This window comes from Rattus norvegicus, chromosome 13 (genome assembly GCF_021556685.1).
Source record: "Rattus norvegicus strain SHRSP/BbbUtx chromosome 13, alternate assembly SHRSP_T2T, whole genome shotgun sequence".
NCBI classification, from domain to species: Eukaryota; Metazoa; Chordata; class Mammalia; order Rodentia; family Muridae; genus Rattus; species Rattus norvegicus.
In genome coordinates, this window is record NC_141546.1 from 51926266 (window position 1) to 51934257 (window position 7992).

At 39.9% G+C, this 7992-nt stretch overlaps 1 long non-coding RNA gene across 1 annotated transcript; it reads left to right on the forward strand.

Annotated features, from left to right (window-relative positions):
* The first annotated feature begins 538 nt into the window (after positions 1-538).
* On the forward strand, positions 539-6136 carry LOC148001642 (uncharacterized). The gene is made up of 2 exons (XR_015635982.1): positions 539-2910; positions 4899-6136. It is a non-coding gene; the product is annotated as an uncharacterized LOC148001642 (long non-coding RNA).
* Positions 6137-7992: the final 1856 nt, after the last annotated feature.

Below are 7992 nucleotides of genomic sequence, written 5' to 3' on the forward strand. Positions count from 1 at the left end.
AATGGATAAACAGAGGATATTGGGGAGAGGACACATGTTGGGAGGATTAGGAGGAGTGGATGGAGGGGAGCACGCAGTCAAGATGTATTGTATATGGGAAGAATAAATAAAGGAAAAAGGCGAACAATGAAAAATTATTTGGAATGCAATGAACATAAAGTTAATGAGAAAACTCACTGGAAAATACATTGGTAAATTATTTGAAAACCTATATATTGTTCTTTATATTAATCTTGTTATTTTAAAGTACCTTTACTTATAATTGATGTATAATATAATATAAAATACTAGCTAAAGCAGAGACGTGTTGGTTTGGGTTAAAACTCTCATTGTCTCTGACATGTCCTCAGCTGCGGTTAAGTAATCTCATACATTTCCATAACAAATTAAGGAGAAAGCTGAAGTTTAAAAGTTTAAGCGTAAGCTGCACTCAGCCCTCTTTTTCCTGGGTACTACTCACTCTCTGAGTACCTGAGTACTCTCTGAGTACCTGCCGGGAACCCGTCTATGCTGCATATTTCTGAGGCTATATGGCTGAAGCAGCATACGTTGCTAATACTCAATGGTGTGAGCTTCAAACGAAAGGCAACATGGCTTGAGGTGGTAGCTAAATGGTCAGACTCTGATACTTAGGTTGGTTAACAAGAGAAAACTACACACAAGAAGGAAAAGGCTAAGACAGTACAACAGTGATAGTTCAAGCCACTTCAGGACCGGGATATTGACCAATGTTGCCAAATCTGCCTGAAAGGAAGGTCATTAACAGAAAAAGCACACGGCAGTTCAGCTGAAGTTCAGCAGTCCCATTGTAGCATTGATTCGGCTCCCAGATGTCGGTTCATTATCTCTAATCTATCACAGCAAATTCAGAAGGAAGTAAAATGAAACGGTAGAAAACCATTGCTTTTGAAAATGAGAGGTTATGGGTAACTTTAAGTGGCAGAGCCAGATACCAAAGTATATGACCTAAGGAAGAAGTAGGATCGGAAATCTGATTTTAGCCAGCCGTGGGCAGCTTTGGAAAGTACCTCAGGCACTGGCAAGGACTACCTCAGGAAGGTTATAGATGGTTGCCCACAGCAGGAGACAGCAAGGCTAAGTCCTGAGTGTCTCTGTCAGTGTCTGTTAGGCACTCCAAAGAGCCTACAGTAAACACCCCCTTTGTCATTGTAAATCAGAAACTAGAAAAGGGATCCAAAGCAGTGTCTGATGGAGAAGTTGGGGCTTATCTTCTTGCTGGTTTGTAGGTGACTCATGAATTACCATCCACCACCAGCCCCTTGTCAGTCATCAGACGAAAGTCTATACGTTATCCATATTTTATTGACCACCTTAGCACCAGAAGTGAAGTGGAGTTAGTTAAGGGCCGGTGGTTCCACCTTCTAATCAATGGCTGGGAGGCTGGGTTCTCATGGGTAGAAGACATGAATCGTGCACAATTGTGCACTGAGTGGTAGCGGCTGTGAGGAATCTTATCACAGATAGGAGAGAGTGCTTGATCCAACAGGGCCCCGGATTTGGACAGAGATGACAGCATGGGTACAGGCAACTTCAGAGACTGAAGATGGTGGGACTTCCTGAAGCTTGTGGGGAAAGAGGAGACATTTTTACCGAGCTAAGGGTCCATCTAAAGCCAAGCAGAGGTAGATGAGTGGGCTGCCACTGTAAAGTTACCAGCCTCGCCACGAGCAGAACTGTAAGTAAACCTGAGGAAGGAGCGACTCCCTCTGCATGCCCCCATTAGGGTTTCGATTTTTATCCTAATGAAAAATGTGTGGCTTTCACGCTGCCAACCAAGAGTGACTCAGGCCTCACAGTTTGCATGACTGACTTTATGTTCCTTGCTTGAGTTCAGTCGCTCAACAAATATTTATGGAGGCCCTACAATATGCCATATGGTATATTTTTCTATTTTGTTAAACATTTTCTGACAAGAAAAATAATATTTACTCTTCGGGAAAAAATCCTATATGGAAGAAAAGTAAAATATTAAATTATTAAGTATTTCTTGAGTATGTTCCACATACTGGCCTTTTCAGTCACAAGGAAAATAGACGTTGCTCTATAAAATTTAGATGTAGTAAAAGAGGCTCAAGCCACCTCCCGACCTCCCCCACCCCACTCCCTCATGCACACCTCTGCCCAGTGAACACTGGGTAGCTTTATGTCATTCTGCCAATTTCTTTTCCAGATTTAATAACTAGGAGTAGTTTTTCTTTTACTTTGACTATTATATTTTTCCTTTTTGGAAGTGCTGGGGATCCGTCACCGGGCGTATACGTGCTGCGCCAACTCTCTGTGGCTGAGCTGCACAGCCTCTCCTGTAACCTTCCTGGTAAGGAGGGACTGGAAATTAGTCTACGCTACATTTAGAAAGGAGGTCCCAAGTTCTTAGACAAGATGTCTGCCCCCACCCCCACCCCCAAAGAGTCAGGAGCTATAATCCATTTTAAATATTCCTTTTATCACCTATCTTTCCTTTTTAAAATTCAAAACTATGTAATTGGATAGGTGTATTTACATGAAACAAAAATGCATTCGTTAGTATTTTAGGCAGTGAAGATCATCTCCTTTTAGCACATGCATTTTAAAGCCTGGCTTACTCACCAAAGTGAATTCCCACAGAAACCGAATGTTTTAGGAGCCTGTAGGTGATAGCTAATGATATATGGCTTTTTAAGACCAAAGAGATCCACGTGTTAGAAAGAGATATTAAAACTCCAAAAGGAAAAGGGAAAGAGAAAGGATGGTCTTAGCTGGTAAATAGGTGACTGGCAGATTTCTTGGTTCCTCCTGGTATCATACAAGAATTTTTATGGTACACAAGCATTTACCTTCTGCTGTCTTCTGTGAGGAAAGACATACATATATATGAATATACATTATATACACATGCTTATGTACATATAAGTGTGTGTGTGTGTGTGTGTGTGTGTGTGTGTGTATAAAACTCGAGATCAAATTGCATGTAGGATCTAGGATCTAGGATCATAGTGTCAGGCACACATGTTAATATTTTCATTATAACCATGGCACTCTTTATTTTTATTCAACCTTCTGTTTTGTTTTTGTTTTTGTTTTTTTAATTTTCTCCTGCAGGAAACTTTGTTGGCAATATATGTTCACTGTTTTGTCTTACGCTACTGCAGAGGGATGAGAGATGTGTCTATCATTAGGTATTGTAATTTATGATAGAGAATGACCTAAAGATAGAATTGAATTTTCTTATTTGAAGTGACATGAGCTTAGCGTGCAGCGTTATAATGAAATTTCTCTCGCTAGCACTTAGACTGTTACCATGCAACTCTGTGTACTTTTCTCCTTCCCCAAATACCATGTTGAATCCATCATAAATTAGAGGTGAATCTAAAAATTTCTGTCTGTTGCTCTAAAAATGGTATTCCAAGGTACATTCATACAACAAATGCCATGACCAAGGCAATATACAAAAGGAAGCGTTTATTTGGGCTCACGGTTTCAGAGGGATGAGTCCATCATGTGGAGAAGCACGGTAGCAAACCACAGAGGTGGTGTTAGAAAGAAAGCAGAGAGTGCACATCCTGCAAGATGTGCACGAAGCAGAGAAAGACAAAGAGAAGCGACTCATGGTTTCAGTCTCCTAAACCCTACCTTTAGTGATATATTTCCTCCAGCAGGACCAAACTACTCAAATCTCCCACACTGTTCCACTAACTGTGGACCAAGAGCCTATGGGTGGCATTCGCCACACAAGGGCATGAAGGTCATGTAATCCCCTCTGACCAGACACTCACTGGGTATGCACTACTGAATCTAAAGTACAAGATGGCCTAGCAAGTATTAAAGAGGGAGTAACTATGAAAATACTAAAAGGGATACTTTAGTCAGTAAACAACTGGCCTTAGATGTGGTTCCAGGGTGGGCGTGGTATCAGGCATTTGTAATTCCAGCACTGGCAGGCAGAGCCAGCAACATCCCCGAGGCTGGTTAGACAAGCAGCCTTGTCAAGTCACAGAGTCAATGAGAAACTCTGTCTCAAAAAATAAAGACACTTGGGGAACCAGATCTAAGATATTCTCTGGCTTCCACATGGCACCGTTGCACATGCATGAGAGCGCACGCGAGCGTGCACACACACACACACACACACACACACACACACACACACCTCTCTACATACGCACGGAACACAGACAACACTGGTGATAAATAACTACATCTTTATTCACGCAGAGCCAGTTGGTGTCAAACAGTTTGTTTTTAAGTGAGGCTCACAAAACTTACGTGAAAGAAGCGTAATAGTAAAAACTCACAGGGAAACAATGGAAATAAGGCCTATAGGGACACAGCCAAAATATCAAAAGGTTCTGTTTTAGTTACTGCCAGTGCAGAGGGTCCTTAACACTGAAGATGCTACCCAGAGAAGTCTCAGGAGGGATTCCGTGGCATTGCATCAGCTTCTCCCACTTCAGAAGACAACTCGACTTTGATTGTAGGGAGCAGAAGGCACAGAGAGAACACTGTCTCTTTGCCCTCTTCCCCAGCGTTTATTACACTCACCCAAAGGAAAGGGTTAATTTTGTTCAGAAGTATAAATATAAATTTTGTCTTACACTTGCTTATGTTTCTAAAGCAAATTGTAATGGGAGACAGCTGTCGCAAGCATTCTTTACCTATTTGTACATTTATTTTAAACCCTCACATATCAAAAAAAAAAAAAGCTAGCTATGCATACATAGAGAATCTTGTGGAGGGAGTCAGGAGGATAAATGTTGGTATTAGGAATGTCCCACACAAACACACAAATCTGAGCCCTGAAAGGACGTTAGGATGGGAAATTCAAGAGACCCTGTGTTTGTGTGCTCATGTTTATCTGTGCGAGCATGCCTGTGCATGTATGTAGGCATGTTGTTCATGAGTGTGTGTGTGTGTGTGTGTGTGTGTGTGTGTGTTTGTTAACATGCTCCTCCATGCATGTGTTCTCAAGGACAGAGTTCTGAGAATATAAAGTGTCTGAATTTTCACAGAAAAGCAGGATCCATAGGAAGTCCTCCCTGAGGATGAATACAAGCCCATGTTCCATCACTGGGGCGTTAGGTGTGGAGTATTTATCTGTTCTCAGCAGAGGGGCCTGGAGAACAAATTGAAGAGCACATGTGTAAGTTGGGAAAACACTCTTGGCTAAGTAAACACAGCAAACGTGCCTGATGGGTGCAGACTTGAGGAAGCTTGGATCCATGGTGTGGATTTTAAGTTTAATCCAGCCTCTGAGACACACCAGACAGGAAAAACAAGGGCAAATTCTGGTGACAGACAGACGTGGCCCTGAGCTTTTTCATTTACCTGAAACTTGGAACTTCGGTCTCATCTTTAAAATGGAGGTGAGAACAGCAGTTGTTTTCAAGGGCAGTTTCTAGTCAGGCATATAAATTATGTCAGATCCTTATATGTCAAAATAATCCTTTCATAGGAACTGTATAGCCAATCTGTGAGAATAGGGTTACCAATATGATTTTATAAGAATTCTCCTTGTGTGGAAACTAATTTATTCTTAAAACTGTGTTGGACAAGCCCCTTCTAGTAACATAGTAAACGATTGACAACAAAGTGGATAAATCTTGAATTAATTTTCTGGGCTAAGTTTAAAAAAATGTATTATAAATTAACTAAAATAAACCTTTCTTTTCTTCTTCCTTTTTAAAAAACAACATAATTCAAACCTGAAGGTCCAATTCTGCATACGAACCATTTTTAAATATGACCAATTTTGAAAGTTTTCTATTTTACTATCCATCCCCTTGAAACCCCCGATTTTTTCAAATAAAATCAAATATATTTCTCTTAACTAGGAGATGTGCTTTTCTACACAAAGACTCTGATTCCGCCAAGGGAGTTTTCTTCAAAGCATTGCTCTATGTTCAGCCAGCACCAAGCGGAACTTGAAGCTCTAAGGGTCTGACTAAATTTAGAAACCACAATGTTCAAGTGGTTCTAAATTTGACAGAGAGAACCAGGAGCTAGCCAAAACTGGATATCAAACGATCTTTTCTATTATCACAACAGATCAGACGAGATGTTATTTTCCTAAACTTAGAAAAGCTCCCGCCAACCACCAAAGACCCATGAATTAAGAGTGATGTGTTTATGTGACAGATGGAAAGAAAGAAAGAAAGAAAAGGAAAGAGAGAGAGAGAGAGAGAGAGAGAGAGAGAGAGAGAGGGAGGGAGGGAGGGAGGGAGGGAGGAAGGAAGGAAGGAAGAAAGAAAGAAAGAAAGAAAGAAAGAAAGAAAGAAAGAAAGAAAGAAAAGGAAGGAAGGAAGAATCAAGCAAATAAACACACACATTGTCCTAATGATTAGTCTGGAAGATTTTTCTGATAATATAATGAAATATAGTGAAATATAATATATCAAATCTATTAATAAGAATGGAGAAAAATGAAAACTCTTCCTATTAAGGACACCATCTCTATGTCAGGAAGACTACCATGAGGTGTAATATAGTCAAGATGAGCTGTGTTTGGAGCAATTCAAATCATAAACTGAATTTTTAGCCCACCTCCTCACATCAAATCTGTGATTTTACACATAATAGTACAAAGTAACATTGTCAAAATTGATGGTGATATTTGCCAATTACTGTATAAATGTATGGGTGTGGCATGTGTGAACCTGGCCATGGTGTGTGTTGTTTATGGGATCTGGAGGTGGTCTAGTGCCATGGTGTGTGTGTGTGTGTGTGTGTGTGTGTGTGTGTGTTTGCTCTAGAGATATACCTTTGTCAGTGTTATTAAGGTCACTGGTAGAACCTTACTAATTTTTTCTAGGACAAAATTTCAGGAAAAAGATCAGATTCATTCTTAATATCCTAGTTCCATTTAAAAATATTGTGATACAATTACTTCCCAAAAATAACGACACACTGATGCATATAATCTTCAACTTGATGGCAATGGAAAATACAGACAGATTTCTTAAGGGTGCAATGTAAAAAGCTCTAAAGTTGAGAGCAATGGACAGTTTTATTAATATAGAAGGGATCTTGGCAAGTAATTTCAGAGGGAAGGAACATGTTTTCAGAGAGAAAGAAAACGTCCATTTCTAAAACCACTTAATGTCTTCAGCAACTATGAGACCTATTTTCGTTTCCCTGTGTGGTTCTCAGCCCTTGGCCTGTAGCTCAGTACCACAGTTCAGCCATCCTAAAATAGTGTTGAAGAGTTTTCGCTTCTGATCTCAGCAATTGGATGCGCTGAAGCAAACACCAGTAGCAGACTAATTTTAAAATGCTAGCTCTTTTCCAAATTATATCCTCAACAATCAGTTCGATTTCAGAATTTTATGAAATGCTTACAGAAATCTAGATGTTAGAAAGTTAGCTCCTCCCCCAAACATACTAAATCAATGTTGTACGAGGAAACCAATAAAGGTTAGATCTACAAGCTTTGTCATGTCGCCTGATGGACAACATGAAATCTTGCCATTTCTATTGCATATCTGCTTTCCTTCCAAAGGAAGGTTCTACCAGTGCACTTAATACACCAGTGAACTAGTTTTAGATTATGGCTTTGTGGTAGAGTGCTGTTATATCTCTGTTTTCCCCCATGTTTACTTAGGTCTAAGTTTCCCACACTCCATTTGTGTAATTGCTGAGTGATTGGGAGTAATTGCAGGTCAGTCTTCATTGTCTACAGGTGTGCTCATTTTTGTTTGACGCTTAAGAAAAGTATGTTGATGGTTTCTCATGTCAAGGGTATTGTAATGATTTTTTTTTAACAATTCAGATAAAGACACTATGTCCTGAGACAACTGGGGTGTACAATTGTACAAATGCTTACAACTTGATTTTATTCATCCAATCAGTGTTACAAATCAGCCTCTACAAATGAAGCAACACAGCAGGTTTGACAGCATTCAATAGTATCTGCTGGATAATAAATAAAAATGGGCATTGGGAAGCCAACAAAATAATGGAGATAAAAGAAAATAGAAACACATCTCTCTTGATTGGGCT